This window comes from Hyla sarda, unplaced genomic scaffold (genome assembly GCF_029499605.1).
Source record: "Hyla sarda isolate aHylSar1 unplaced genomic scaffold, aHylSar1.hap1 scaffold_2723, whole genome shotgun sequence".
NCBI classification, from domain to species: domain Eukaryota; kingdom Metazoa; phylum Chordata; class Amphibia; order Anura; family Hylidae; genus Hyla; species Hyla sarda.
The window spans coordinates 348-15585 of record NW_026609422.1 but is presented as its reverse complement, the minus strand read 5'-3'; the positions used below and the strand labels follow the sequence as shown (position 1 = coordinate 15585).

At 46.2% G+C, this 15238-nt stretch overlaps 4 non-coding genes across 4 annotated transcripts; all 4 read left to right on the top strand.

Annotated features, from left to right (window-relative positions):
• Window positions 1-7698: 7698 nt before the first annotated feature.
• On the top strand, window positions 7699-7884 carry LOC130325582 (U2 spliceosomal RNA). Its single transcript, XR_008870373.1, has one exon. It is a non-coding gene; the product is annotated as a U2 spliceosomal RNA (small nuclear RNA).
• Window positions 7885-9972: 2088 nt separating this feature from the next.
• Window positions 9973-10163, top strand: LOC130325585 (U2 spliceosomal RNA). Its single transcript, XR_008870374.1, has one exon. It is a non-coding gene; the product is annotated as a U2 spliceosomal RNA (small nuclear RNA).
• Window positions 10164-12243: 2080 nt separating this feature from the next.
• Window positions 12244-12434, top strand: LOC130325581 (U2 spliceosomal RNA). Its single transcript, XR_008870372.1, has one exon. It is a non-coding gene; the product is annotated as a U2 spliceosomal RNA (small nuclear RNA).
• Window positions 12435-14527: 2093 nt separating this feature from the next.
• On the top strand, window positions 14528-14718 carry LOC130325576 (U2 spliceosomal RNA). Its single transcript, XR_008870368.1, has one exon. It is a non-coding gene; the product is annotated as a U2 spliceosomal RNA (small nuclear RNA).
• Window positions 14719-15238: the final 520 nt, after the last annotated feature.

The window sequence follows — 15238 nt, the reverse complement described above, 5'->3', positions numbered from 1 at the left end:
CCTTACAGGGTTAAAAAGAAAGATTCCTACTTTCATTGCTACCTGCTTGCTGGCTAGCCAGCTAGCCAGCCCTGTGGGCCTTGCTGCTGCTGCAGCCAAAAAACAAAAGGTGGTGCTGCTGCTGCTTCTGCTGCTTCTGCTTCTGCTTGTGTCTGGCCCCTGTTGGAGCGTCCAGGCACAGGACTTCTGCTGCTGCTGACTAAATGGCCTCCTTAATTGGATCATTTGAGTAGCCAGCACACCTGTGCAGGTAGGGCATGACATGATAGGCAGCTGCCTTGATAGCGGGTGGGTGCTGAATGTTCCTAATTGACAAAATAAGATTAATGCTTATGAAGAAATATAAAATCTCATCCCTTCCCCAATATCGCGCCACACCCCTACCCCTTAATTCCCTGGTTGAACGTGATGGACATATGTCTTTTTTCGACCGTACTAACTATGTAACTATGTAACATAACATGGGGGGGGGGGGGGGTCTCCTGGCTGTTCACACAGGTGTGTCATTGCTGTACATTGACCATGCATTGCTTCTGTGGTATTGCAAAGGCAAAGACAAATGCTTCCAGCCATCCATTGCACTAATGGATTGGTCATCAGCTGGCTGTCTATGTCCCGCATCAATATAGACCAAAGTACAGAGGGTTAGGCTATGCTATTGTGCACCTACCTGATGCATCAGAAGGTGCGAGGCCCTTGCTAAATTCTGTGCACAGACTTTGAGATCTATGCTTTAGACTGTATCTAAACCTGCTCCAACATGGACTGACATTCTGGCCTACTTTCAGCCGATGCGACTTGTCTGTCGCTGAACAGTCGCTTTTTATGTATTCAGCACCTATGTATAATGTTGTAAAAATGCTCTAGAAGCTAAAGTCGCAGAAATGTCACACATATTTGGCCTGCAACTTTCTGTGCGACAAATTCAGACAGGAAAAATCAGTATAAATCCTTAGAAAATTATCCCCCAGTGTCTCCATCTGCTGGCGGTATTGAATAAGCATTGCTGCACTGATGGGGTATGCATTAGACGAAAAAAAAGAAGAAAAAGAAGAATAATACGCCCAGAAAAGAGGCGAAAAGGAGAAAAACGTAAAAAAACGTGAAAAAAAAGTAAGAGGAAGAGAAGGGAAAAAAAGGTGGAAATGGGTTTAAAAGTGATTTCGGCGGAGAAATATATATATATATATATATATATATATATATACATATATATATGCGCACACACACACATAGATATAAACGTATTCTCCGTTGAGATATTGCAGCCGCTGCTGTGTCCAGGCCCAGGAGCCTTAGCACTGTGCTGTGATGTCACTCAATACCACTGACATCACTAGGTGTAAACAACATCTCTCCTTTGCTGTGTATGTGACTATGGAGCTGTTTGGTGATGTCGTCTATTACGGCCTTCATAGAAGCAACAGGAGATTGTTGCATCCATCTTGAACCCTCAGAACTACAGTGCTATGATGTCACTCACTTCCACAGGCCTTGCAGAGTGTAAACAACAACAACCCAGCTTTGTTGTGTATGTAACCATAGGGATTTGTGATGTCACCTAGAACCTTCACAGCAGCGACAGCTTTATGAGGAGCATCAGCACTGCTCTGCCTGAGCAGAACCATCACCGCCATAGGTTGTCAAATAACCCGGATTTAACCCACACAGGTAAGTCCAATGGGGTGCAGGCATGTCCTCTATGCTTACAGCTTCCCGTGGGTGTTGGTTTGATACCGTTTGGGGACAGCCAAGGAGGCATCTGCAGGCAACAAAGGTAGGTGTGTGCTTGTGTGTGTGTTTCCTATGCAGATCCTAAGCCCAGTGTCACATGCAAGTAGGAGGAGTAAGAAGGGTTCCTGGCAAATCCGGGTTATGGATTGCATTTAAAAAGGCCCCGTGGGAGTGCAATGGGCCCCTGTCTTGCTGCTTAGCAATAATGGTATGGGTTTAGGTTCTGCTGTGTGTACTGGTGGTTGACTGCCCCCCAGCCCAGAGTGTGCATGGAAAATTGTCTGGCAGCCTCCCTGACAGCAAGCAGTGATAGTGCCCATGAAGGGGACCTTGTTGGGCCCGCCCCTTTCACGGTTATCGCTTCTCGGCCTTTTGGCTAAGATCAGGTGTAGTAACTGCATTTGGTCTGGTCGGAAGGTGTCTGTGGTACCCCCGCTTCTCGGCCTTGGGGGATTGTCTCTCCTTACGGAGGGACTTCACCCCCTTGCTGCTATTGGGGAGCGGGCTTAGTCCACGGACAACGGGTTGCGATCCCCCTGTCTCTGGGACCTTGTGTCTCAGAAGGCATTTTCGGTACGTTGAGCGTTACCTGTAGCTTCGGAAGCACCTAGGGTACCCCCGACCTCTGCCTTGGGTAAGGGTTCCGCTTTTATAGCGGGATTCCGAGCCCCTGCTGCTATTGGGGAAGGGGCTTAGTCCCTGGGTGTGGAAGATGCCGTTCTCCTGGGCTTTCCCCTCTGGGGAAATGTCGATGCGAAATACCATCCGCATAGAGGTGTCGGAGAGCCATCGTCAGTTGAAGAACCTCCGCTTCATTGCGGAGGTGATTCTTCTTGACTACTTCCGCCTCAATAGGGAGGACATCCTGTGTCTAAATGACCAGGAAAGCCGTGGCCTGTATACCGTCACCTTCACGGCCACGGCGTGTTGCGATAACATCTATGCAACCTTGTCTGGTGCGGACCAGAGGGACGATCGACTCGACGGTCTTTCGTTCCAGTTCCTCTATGGTGAGGAACATATACCGTTGGTGGTGGCTATGCACAGCCCTCATGTGACCACGGAGGATATAGCCACTTTTCTTCGGCGATACTGCGAAGAGGTGCGATTCGCAAACAAAATCTTGAACTCCGTGCGGTTCTGGAACGGCAAGAGGAAGTTCTGGGTCAAGCTCCGTAAGGATCCCGGTGGTATTGGGGGTCTTTGCCATCCGCCCCCAAATTTTGCCATCGGGAGAGTTCGGGGCTTCCTGTTCTATCCTCAAATGCCTATGTATTGCCGAAATTGCTTGAGGTTTGGCCACACCCAGGAGACCTGCGGCGCGGAGCGTGTGATTCGCTGCAATAGGTGTGGCCAAGAAGGTCACATAGCCTCAAGATGTAGCCATACGATAAGGTGCAACCTCTGCGGAGAGGAAAATCACGATTTTAATTCCTGTCCCCATAAAGCAAAAACTACGATGGGTGGGTCAAGGCTGGGCCCACCCAAAGAGGGGACAGGACAAAAGACGTCCTTTTTTAAGATGCCCAAACCCCAGATGGCAGGTACTGATGGGTCCAGGCCCAAGACCTCTGGTGCTCCATCGGGGGGCCCACCGGTGGTAGTGCTAGGGGGAGGCCATGGGGATTCCACGAAGCCCGGGCGGGTGATCGAGTTTACTGCCCGGGAAATTGAAAGACGTCGATCGACTTCCTACCTGGCTCAAGAGCCCGCCGAAACTTCTGAAGGGGGCTCACCTGTGGCGGGTGGCAGCCGACGGGCCTCGGTGGGGGCAAAAGTGGACCCAAAATTGCAGCATAAGCCAGGTACTGGCTTGGCCCAGGGTCGCCCTGCTCCGGACGAAGAGGCCCCGGTGAAAGCTCGCCGGAAGGGGAGCCAGGTGGCCAGGTCTGAGCCCGGTCCTGTTACTCCGCCTATACAGGACAGGGCCAAGAAGACAAGTGGCGCCAAACCAGGGTTTGCTGCCCCGCCAGCAGTGGACCCGGTGGGTAAAACTGGCCATCGTCGATCGATGGGGAAGTTGGAGCAACAGTCCTCAGCAACGCTTGCTGGGGAACAAGCGATGAAAACTTCCCAAGGTAGCGGCAAAGGTTCCGGAAAAGAGGCCTCACAGGCCCCTGTGCAGCAGTTCCAGTCGTCAAATGATGAAAGAAGACGCAGATCCATCAGCCGGGGGCCAGAGATTACATCGAGTGAGAGCAACACAGAGGATATGGACAGCAGTGTGACATTTAAAAGACAAAGAGAAGAAGAAGAGGAAGACATTCAAAGGAAAGCGGCGTGCCGTAGTTCGGACGAGAGCGAGCTCAGGGTCGGGGCATCATCGATCTCAAGCTCCGACCCTCAGAACATCAAGGAGCTGATGACCCCGCAGGCGGGGGATGACGGTACGCAGCTTATTATTGACTTTGATTCTCCAAGCACGGACTCTCCATAAACTATGCCTATCCCTGTAAAAATTGCCTCACTCAATGTGAGGTCCTTAAAGAGCCCTGATCGCAGGGCTGCTTTATTTTCTTATCTAGAGACATGTGACTTTGACCTTTGCCTGCTACAAGAATGTGGAATCCCTAGTAAAATGGACTATAAAGACTTAAAAGAAGACTGGAAGCTGGGCCCATCCATATGGTCCGGTGCAAATGACTGTCGTTCTGTGGGTGTTGGGCTGCTCTGCCGAGGCCAGTCCTTTTCTATTCATACAGTAACTGAGATTGAGCCTGGCAGAGCTCTTTTAATTCATCTATATTTTAATGGACTTTTAATTCGTGTTTTAAATGTGTATGCCCCTCCTGATAAACAGGAGCGGGCAGAACTATTTGAAATTTTACCACTGTTTTGTGTTGGGTCTTCCCCCCTGCTGGTGGGAGGTGATTTTAACTGCATACGTGATGGGGAACACCGGCAGGGTGGGGATATTAATCGTAAAGACCGCACTTCTTACCTGCTTAAAAATTTTATTGATGATTTTAATTTGAAAGATTGCTGGAAGGATCTCTTGCCGGAGGACCCAGGCGCCACATGGTCCAATGGAAGAGTGAGCTCCAGAATCGATTTTATTTTTTCCTCTAGAGCTTTTAAACCCCTGAAATGCACGCTCGAGCAGAATATCTTCTCTGATCATAAGCTCCTCTTGGTGGGCCTGGAGCTAGAGGGGGAGCAAAAAGCAAAAAGGGGCCTCTGGAGATTAAACACCACACTCCTAGAGGACCCTGAGATAAAAGAGGAGTTTGTGCGGACCTACCAATGCTGGCAATCACAAAGAAAACCCCACGAGCCTATGCTGCACTGGTGGGAGGGCACCAAATCTAAAATCAGATTTTTTTTTATCAAAGCAGGTAAGAAGAAGGCAAAAATGGAAAAACAGTGGTTTTATGTTCTTAACATGCGTTTAAATGTACTTTTTAAATTGAAAGAAGCTGGTATGGATGTAGAAAATGATATTTTAAACCTTAAAACTGAAATAAAACATGCCATAGAAAAGAAAGGGAAACAAATCATTTTTAACTCACATGTGCAGCACCTGGAGGAGGGCGAGAAATGTTCCTGTTTCTTTTTTAAAAAAGTGATGAATAGGAGGGATATCATCCAAAACCTTGAGGGTGAATCCACTCCAAAAGGCATGTTAGATGCAGTTTTTAACTTCTACCAGCTTCTTTTTAATAAGAAAGATCTTAATCCATCCTTTTTAGAACATGTTCTTAATTCCCTTGATTTTAAGCTAGATGTTTTAGACCAGGAGGTTTTATCCCGTGATCTTAACTTAGATGAACTTTTATTTGTTTTTAAAAGTTTTTCTAGTGGGAAGGCCCCTGGGGAAGATGGTTTACCCATCGAATTTTATTTAGCTTTTTGGGATATTTTAAAGGATGATATGGTTTTATTGTATAAAGAAACTTTTATTGTTAATGAACTTCCCCCTTCCTGGAGGAGGGGGATTGTATCATTACTTTTTAAAAAGGGTGAAAAGGATATGCTAAAAAATTGGCGCCCCATCACACTTTTAAATGTCGATTATAAAGTTTTAGCCAAGTTATTAGCTGTCCGTTTTAAACCTTTTATTCATAAATTAATTCACCCAAATCAGGTTTGTGGGGTACCTGGAAGGTCTATAGCTGAATCCCTAAATATTTTAAGAGATGTTTTATGGTATTTTAAGGATAGAAATCAAACTGTAGCAATTTTATCCTTAGACTTTGAAAAAGCCTTTGATAGGGTCTCCCATGAATACCTGTTTTTAGTTCTTAAAAAGATGGCAGTGCCTGAAACGATTTTAAGCCGAATCATGCTTTTATACCGATCCTGTTTTAGTCAAGTCTCTGTTAATGGCTTTTTAACCAGCGGTGTTCCTCTTTTATCAGGTGTCAAACAGGGCTGCCCCCTGTCCCCACTCCTTTTTATTTGCGCAATCGAACCACTGATGGCCCTCCTCAGAAAAGACCGGGTAGTAAGAGGCGTACCGATACCTGGTGGAGGAGGGACCCATCTAAAGGTGTTGGGGTACATGGATGATGTCACCATACTGTGCCCGGACTCTCCATCCATGAGGGGGGCATTGAGGAACACCAGCTATTTCTGCGAGGTCTCTGGTTTTAAGCTAAACACAGATAAATGTGACTGTTTTTATATTGGCTCCTGGGATTCATCCATCACCCCAGGAGTCACAATGCAACAGGATCAAATTAAAGTTTTAGGTATTGTTTTTAACCAGGTCAATGATGGGAGCCCTAACTGGGATTCAGCTATAGCTAAGATGGAGAAGAAGATTTTAATGTGGAATCTTAGAAACCTTACCATGGAGGGGAAGATTTTAATAATAAAGATGGTTTTACTCCCTATTATGCTATACATTGCCATGGTATTTCCTCCATCTATTTTATACATTAAAAAAGTAACTAGAATTGTTTTTTCTTTTTTATGGGGTTCAAAAATGGAGAAATTAAAGCGTGATTTTATGTACAAAAGTAAAGATAATGGCGGGAAAGATGTTCCTAACCTTTTTACTTTCTTTTACATAAAGTATTTCTGTTTCTGTTTTAAAATTATTAAATCCGATGGCATTTTTAGCTGCTTTTTAAGGTACGCTGCGGGCATGGTTTTTAAAAGATGGTTGCGCATCCCTCTGAACGCTCCGGTGCTTCTGTGTCCCCCAAAACATTATGTGGTGTTGGAAAAGACAGTCAGGCTCCTAGGTCTCCAAGATTTGGAGCCTGACATACTGGGGGACCAGAGAAAGGTATCAAAGGTCCTCAGGCGGAGTGAGGTTACCCTGGCAGTGTCCAATTTCACACAGGCAAGATCCAAAAAGGTATGGCGGAACGTGTACGGGAAGTTTCTGGCGAATGTACACAGGGATCTTGCCTGGGCAATCGTCCACCAGTGCCTCCCTACTCGTGAGTTCCAGCACAGGCGAGGACTGGTGGCGAGAGCCAAGTGCCCGAGAGATGGCTGCGGAGTGGACGAAACGGTGCTGCACATATTTTGGAACTGCCCTTTTGCACGGGAGCTTTGGAGGAAGGTAGGCCCACTTTTGAAGTGGGCCTGCGGCCTAAAAGATTTTAATCACGAATGTGTCTTTTACGGTCTTTTTAACTGCCCCAATTTTAAACAGCAGATGATCTGCTGGATGATTATTAATTGTTTTAAAAATGCCATCTGGAAAGTTAGGAACATCTTACTTTTTAAACATGATTTTATTGATGTTAAAAACTGTATAAAGCTGGCCCTGAGTGAGATGTACATCTATTACCTAAGAGACAAGAAACAGTTGGGGGCCAGCGAGGCAGCATCCATGTGGTGTCTGCCTCTATGGAACGAAATAACAGTATAATCAGTTTTTATGACATTTGTATAATGTTTTATCCTGCCATTTTTATTTTTTCTCCTTTTATTACTGGTTTTATTATTTGTATTTTAAAACTTTTGTGAACCTTTTATTATTTTGCATTTTAAATTTTGTATGGTTTCTTATTTATTCAATAAAATTTTGTTGAAACCTTATCTGTTCTTATCAGTTTAATATCTGATACGTCCCCTATCTGGGGACCATATATTAAATGGATTTTTGAGAACGGGGGCCGATTTCGAAGCTTGCTTCCGTCGCCCTATGCATTGACCCGATATGGCAGTATCTTCGGGTACAGTGCACCACCCCCTTACAGGGTTAAAAAGAAAGATTCCTACTTTCATTGCTACCTGCTTGCTGGCTAGCCAGCTAGCCAGCCCTGTGGGCCTTGCTGCTGCTGCAGCCAAAAAACAAAAGGTGGTGCTGCTGCTGCTTCTGCTGCTTCTGCTTCTGCTTGTGTCTGGCCCCTGTTGGAGCGTCCAGGCACAGGACTTCTGCTGCTGCTGACTAAATGGCCTCCTTAATTGGATCATTTGAGTAGCCAGCACACCTGTGCAGGTAGGGCATGACATGATAGGCAGCTGCCTTGATAGCGGGTGGGTGCTGAATGTTCCTAATTGACAAAATAAGATTAATGCTTATGAAGAAATATAAAATCTCATCCCTTCCCCAATATCGCGCCACACCCCTACCCCTTAATTCCCTGGTTGAACGTGATGGACATATGTCTTTTTTCGACCGTACTAACTATGTAACTATGTAACATAACATGGGGGGGGGGGGGGGTCTCCTGGCTGTTCACACAGGTGTGTCATTGCTGTACATTGACCATGCATTGCTTCTGTGGTATTGCAAAGGCAAAGACAAATGCTTCCAGCCATCCATTGCACTAATGGATTGGTCATCAGCTGGCTGTCTATGTCCCGCATCAATATAGACCAAAGTACAGAGGGTTAGGCTATGCTATTGTGCACCTACCTGATGCATCAGAAGGTGCGAGGCCCTTGCTAAATTCTGTGCACAGACTTTGAGATCTATGCTTTAGACTGTATCTAAACCTGCTCCAACATGGACTGACATTCTGGCCTACTTTCAGCCGATGCGACTTGTCTGTCGCTGAACAGTCGCTTTTTATGTATTCAGCACCTATGTATAATGTTGTAAAAATGCTCTAGAAGCTAAAGTCGCAGAAATGTCACACATATTTGGCCTGCAACTTTCTGTGCGACAAATTCAGACAGGAAAAATCAGTATAAATCCTTAGAAAATTATCCCCCAGTGTCTCCATCTGCTGGCGGTATTGAATAAGCATTGCTGCACTGATGGGGTATGCATTAGACGAAAAAAAAGAAGAAAAAGAAGAATAATACGCCCAGAAAAGAGGCGAAAAGGAGAAAAACGTAAAAAAACGTGAAAAAAAAGTAAGAGGAAGAGAAGGGAAAAAAAGGTGGAAATGGGTTTAAAAGTGATTTCGGCGGAGAAATATATATATATATATATATATATATATATATATATATATATGCGCACACACACACATAGATATAAACGTATTCTCCGTTGAGATATTGCAGCCGCTGCTGTGTCCAGGCCCAGGAGCCTTAGCACTGTGCTGTGATGTCACTCAATACCACTGACATCACTAGGTGTAAACAACATCTCTCCTTTGCTGTGTATGTGACTATGGAGCTGTTTGGTGATGTCGTCTATTACGGCCTTCATAGAAGCAACAGGAGATTGTTGCATCCATCTTGAACCCTCAGAACTACAGTGCTATGATGTCACTCACTTCCACAGGCCTTGCAGAGTGTAAACAACAACAACCCAGCTTTGTTGTGTATGTAACCATAGGGATTTGTGATGTCACCTAGAACCTTCACAGCAGCGACAGCTTTATGAGGAGCATCAGCACTGCTCTGCCTGAGCAGAACCATCACCGCCATAGGTTGTCAAATAACCCGGATTTAACCCACACAGGTAAGTCCAATGGGGTGCAGGCATGTCCTCTATGCTTACAGCTTCCCGTGGGTGTTGGTTTGATACCGTTTGGGGACAGCCAAGGAGGCATCTGCAGGCAACAAAGGTAGGTGTGTGCTTGTGTGTGTGTTTCCTATGCAGATCCTAAGCCCAGTGTCACATGCAAGTAGGAGGAGTAAGAAGGGTTCCTGGCAAATCCGGGTTATGGATTGCATTTAAAAAGGCCCCGTGGGAGTGCAATGGGCCCCTGTCTTGCTGCTTAGCAATAATGGTATGGGTTTAGGTTCTGCTGTGTGTACTGGTGGTTGACTGCCCCCCAGCCCAGAGTGTGCATGGAAAATTGTCTGGCAGCCTCCCTGACAGCAAGCAGTGATAGTGCCCATGAAGGGGACCTTGTTGGGCCCGCCCCTTTCACGGTTATCGCTTCTCGGCCTTTTGGCTAAGATCAAGTGTAGTATCTGTTCTTATCAGTTTAATATCTGATACGTCCCCTATCTGGGGACCATATATTAAATGGATTTTTGAGAACGGGGGCCGATTTCGAAGCTTGCTTCCGTCGCCCTATGCATTGACCCGATATGGCAGTATCTTCGGGTACAGTGCACCACCCCCTTACAGGGTTAAAAAGAAAGATTCCTACTTTCATTGCTACCTGCTTGCTGGCTAGCCAGCTAGCCAGCCCTGTGGGCCTTGCTGCTGCTGCAGCCAAAAAACAAAAGGTGGTGCTGCTGCTGCTTCTGCTGCTTCTGCTTCTGCTTGTGTCTGGCCCCTGTTGGAGCGTCCAGGCACAGGACTTCTGCTGCTGCTGACTAAATGGCCTCCTTAATTGGATCATTTGAGTAGCCAGCACACCTGTGCAGGTAGGGCATGACATGATAGGCAGCTGCCTTGATAGCGGGTGGGTGCTGAATGTTCCTAATTGACAAAATAAGATTAATGCTTATGAAGAAATATAAAATCTCATCCCTTCCCCAATATCGCGCCACACCCCTACCCCTTAATTCCCTGGTTGAACGTGATGGACATATGTCTTTTTTCGACCGTACTAACTATGTAACTATGTAACATAACATGGGGGGGGGGGGGTCTCCTGGCTGTTCACACAGGTGTGTCATTGCTGTACATTGACCATGCATTGCTTCTGTGGTATTGCAAAGGCAAAGACAAATGCTTCCAGCCATCCATTGCACTAATGGATTGGTCATCAGCTGGCTGTCTATGTCCCGCATCAATATAGACCAAAGTACAGAGGGTTAGGCTATGCTATTGTGCACCTACCTGATGCATCAGAAGGTGCGAGGCCCTTGCTAAATTCTGTGCACAGACTTTGAGATCTATGCTTTAGACTGTATCTAAACCTGCTCCAACATGGACTGACATTCTGGCCTACTTTCAGCCGATGCGACTTGTCTGTCGCTGAACAGTCGCTTTTTATGTATTCAGCACCTATGTATAATGTTGTAAAAATGCTCTAGAAGCTAAAGTCGCAGAAATGTCACACATATTTGGCCTGCAACTTTCTGTGCGACAAATTCAGACAGGAAAAATCAGTATAAATCCTTAGAAAATTATCCCCCAGTGTCTCCATCTGCTGGCGGTATTGAATAAGCATTGCTGCACTGATGGGGTATGCATTAGACGAAAAAAAAGAAGAAAAAGAAGAATAATACGCCCAGAAAAGAGGCGAAAAGGAGAAAAACGTAAAAAAACGTGAAAAAAAAGTAAGAGGAAGAGAAGGGAAAAAAAGGTGGAAATGGGTTTAAAAGTGATTTCGGCGGAGAAATATATATATATATATATATATATATATATATATATGCGCACACACACACATAGATATAAACGTATTCTCCGTTGAGATATTGCAGCCGCTGCTGTGTCCAGGCCCAGGAGCCTTAGCACTGTGCTGTGATGTCACTCAATACCACTGACATCACTAGGTGTAAACAACATCTCTCCTTTGCTGTGTATGTGACTATGGAGCTGTTTGGTGATGTCGTCTATTACGGCCTTCATAGAAGCAACAGGAGATTGTTGCATCCATCTTGAACCCTCAGAACTACAGTGCTATGATGTCACTCACTTCCACAGGCCTTGCAGAGTGTAAACAACAACAACCCAGCTTTGTTGTGTATGTAACCATAGGGATTTGTGATGTCACCTAGAACCTTCACAGCAGCGACAGCTTTATGAGGAGCATCAGCACTGCTCTGCCTGAGCAGAACCATCACCGCCATAGGTTGTCAAATAACCCGGATTTAACCCACACAGGTAAGTCCAATGGGGTGCAGGCATGTCCTCTATGCTTACAGCTTCCCGTGGGTGTTGGTTTGATACCGTTTGGGGACAGCCAAGGAGGCATCTGCAGGCAACAAAGGTAGGTGTGTGCTTGTGTGTGTGTTTCCTATGCAGATCCTAAGCCCAGTGTCACATGCAAGTAGGAGGAGTAAGAAGGGTTCCTGGCAAATCCGGGTTATGGATTGCATTTAAAAAGGCCCCGTGGGAGTGCAATGGGCCCCTGTCTTGCTGCTTAGCAATAATGGTATGGGTTTAGGTTCTGCTGTGTGTACTGGTGGTTGACTGCCCCCCAGCCCAGAGTGTGCATGGAAAATTGTCTGGCAGCCTCCCTGACAGCAAGCAGTGATAGTGCCCATGAAGGGGACCTTGTTGGGCCCGCCCCTTTCACGGTTATCGCTTCACGGCCTTTTGGCTAAGATCAAGTGTAGTATCTGTTCTTATCAGTTTAATATCTGATACGTCCCCTATCTGGGGACCATATATTAAATGGATTTTTGAGAACGGGGGCCGATTTCGAAGCTTGCTTCCGTCGCCCTATGCATTGACCCGATATGGCAGTATCTTCGGGTACAGTGCACCACCCCCTTACAGGGTTAAAAAGAAAGATTCCTACTTTCATTGCTACCTGCTTGCTGGCTAGCCAGCTAGCCAGCCCTGTGGGCCTTGCTGCTGCTGCAGCCAAAAAACAAAAGGTGGTGCTGCTGCTGCTTCTGCTGCTTCTGCTTGTGTCTGGCCCCTGTTGGAGCGTCCAGGCACAGGACTTCTGCTGCTGCTGACTAAATGGCCTCCTTAATTGGATCATTTGAGTAGCCAGCACACCTGTGCAGGTAGGGCATGACATGATAGGCAGCTGCCTTGATAGCGGGTGGGTGCTGAATGTTCCTAATTGACAAAATAAGATTAATGCTTATGAAGAAATATAAAATCTCATCCCTTCCCCAATATCGCGCCACACCCCTACCCCTTAATTCCCTGGTTGAACGTGATGGACATATGTCTTTTTTCGACCGTACTAACTATGTAACTATGTAACATAACATGGGGGGGGGGGGGGGGGGTCTCCTGGCTGTTCACACAGGTGTGTCATTGCTGTACATTGACCATGCATTGCTTCTGTGGTATTGCAAAGGCAAAGACAAATGCTTCCAGCCATCCATTGCACTAATGGATTGGTCATCAGCTGGCTGTCTATGTCCCGCATCAATATAGACCAAAGTACAGAGGGTTAGGCTATGCTATTGTGCACCTACCTGATGCATCAGAAGGTGCGAGGCCCTTGCTAAATTCTGTGCACAGACTTTGAGATCTATGCTTTAGACTGTATCTAAACCTGCTCCAACATGGACTGACATTCTGGCCTACTTTCACCCGATGCGACTTGTCTGTCGCTGAACAGTCGCTTTTTATGTATTCAGCACCTATGTATAATGTTGTAAAAATGCTCTAGAAGCTAAAGTCGCAGAAATGTCACACATATTTGGCCTGCAACTTTCTGTGCGACAAATTCAGACAGGAAAAATCAGTATAAATCCTTAGAAAATTATCCCCCAGTGTCTCCATCTGCTGGCGGTATTGAATAAGCATTGCTGCACTGATGGGGTATGCATTAGACGAAAAAAAAGAAGAAAAAGAAGAATAATACGCCCAGAAAAGAGGCGAAAAGGAGAAAAACGTAAAAAAACGTGAAAAAAAAGTAAGAGGAAGAGAAGGGAAAAAAAGGTGGAAATGGGTTTAAAAGTGATTTCGGCGGAGAAATATATATATATATATATATATATATATATATATATATATATATATATATGCGCACACACACACATAGATATAAACGTATTCTCCGTTGAGATATTGCAGCCGCTGCTGTGTCCAGGCCCAGGAGCCTTAGCACTGTGCTGTGATGTCACTCAATACCACTGACATCACTAGGTGTAAACAACATCTCTCCTTTGCTGTGTATGTGACTATGGAGCTGTTTGGTGATGTCGTCTATTACGGCCTTCATAGAAGCAACAGGAGATTGTTGCATCCATCTTGAACCCTCAGAACTACAGTGCTATGATGTCACTCACTTCCACAGGCCTTGCAGAGTGTAAACAACAACAACCCAGCTTTGTTGTGTATGTAACCATAGGGATTTGTGATGTCACCTAGAACCTTCACAGCAGCGACAGCTTTATGAGGAGCATCAGCACTGCTCTGCCTGAGCAGAACCATCACCGCCATAGGTTGTCAAATAACCCGGATTTAACCCACACAGGTAAGTCCAATGGGGTGCAGGCATGTCCTCTATGCTTACAGCTTCCCGTGGGTGTTGGTTTGATACCGTTTGGGGACAGCCAAGGAGGCATCTGCAGGCAACAAAGGTAGGTGTGTGCTTGTGTGTGTGTTTCCTATGCAGATCCTAAGCCCAGTGTCACATGCAAGTAGGAGGAGTAAGAAGGGTTCCTGGCAAATCCGGGTTATGGATTGCATTTAAAAAGGCCCCGTGGGAGTGCAATGGGCCCCTGTCTTGCTGCTTAGCAATAATGGTATGGGTTTAGGTTCTGCTGTGTGTACTGGTGGTTGACTGCCCCCCAGCCCAGAGTGTGCATGGAAAATTGTCTGGCAGCCTCCCTGACAGCAAGCAGTGATAGTGCCCATGAAGGGGACCTTGTTGGGCCCGCCCCTTTCACGGTTATCGCTTCTCGGCCTTTTGGCTAAGATCAAGTGTAGTATCTGTTCTTATCAGTTTAATATCTGATACGTCCCCTATCTGGGGACCATATATTAAATGGATTTTTGAGAACGGGGGCCGATTTCGAAGCTTGCTTCCGTCGCCCTATGCATTGACCCGATATGGCAGTATCTTCGGGTACAGTGCACCACCCCCTTACAGGGTTAAAAAGAAAGATTCCTACTTTCATTGCTACCTGCTTGCTGGCTAGCCAGCTAGCCAGCCCTGTGGGCCTTGCTGCTGCTGCAGCCAAAAAACAAAAGGTGGTGCTGCTGCTGCTTCTGCTGCTTCTGCTTCTGCTTGTGTCTGGCCCCTGTTGGAGCGTCCAGGCACAGGACTTCTGCTGCTGCTGACTAAATGGCCTCCTTAATTGGATCATTTGAGTAGCCAGCACACCTGTGCAGGTAGGGCATGACATGATAGGCAGCTGCCTTGATAGCGGGTGGGTGCTGAATGTTCCTAATTGACAAAATAAGATTAATGCTTATGAAGAAATATAAAATCTCATCCCTTCCCCAATATCGCGCCACACCCCTACCCCTTAATTCCCTGGTTGAACGTGATGGACATATGTCTTTTTTCGACCGTACTAACTATGTAACTATGTAACATAACATGGGGGGGGGGGGGGGGGGTCTCCTGGCTGTTCACACAGGTGTGTCATTGCTGTACAT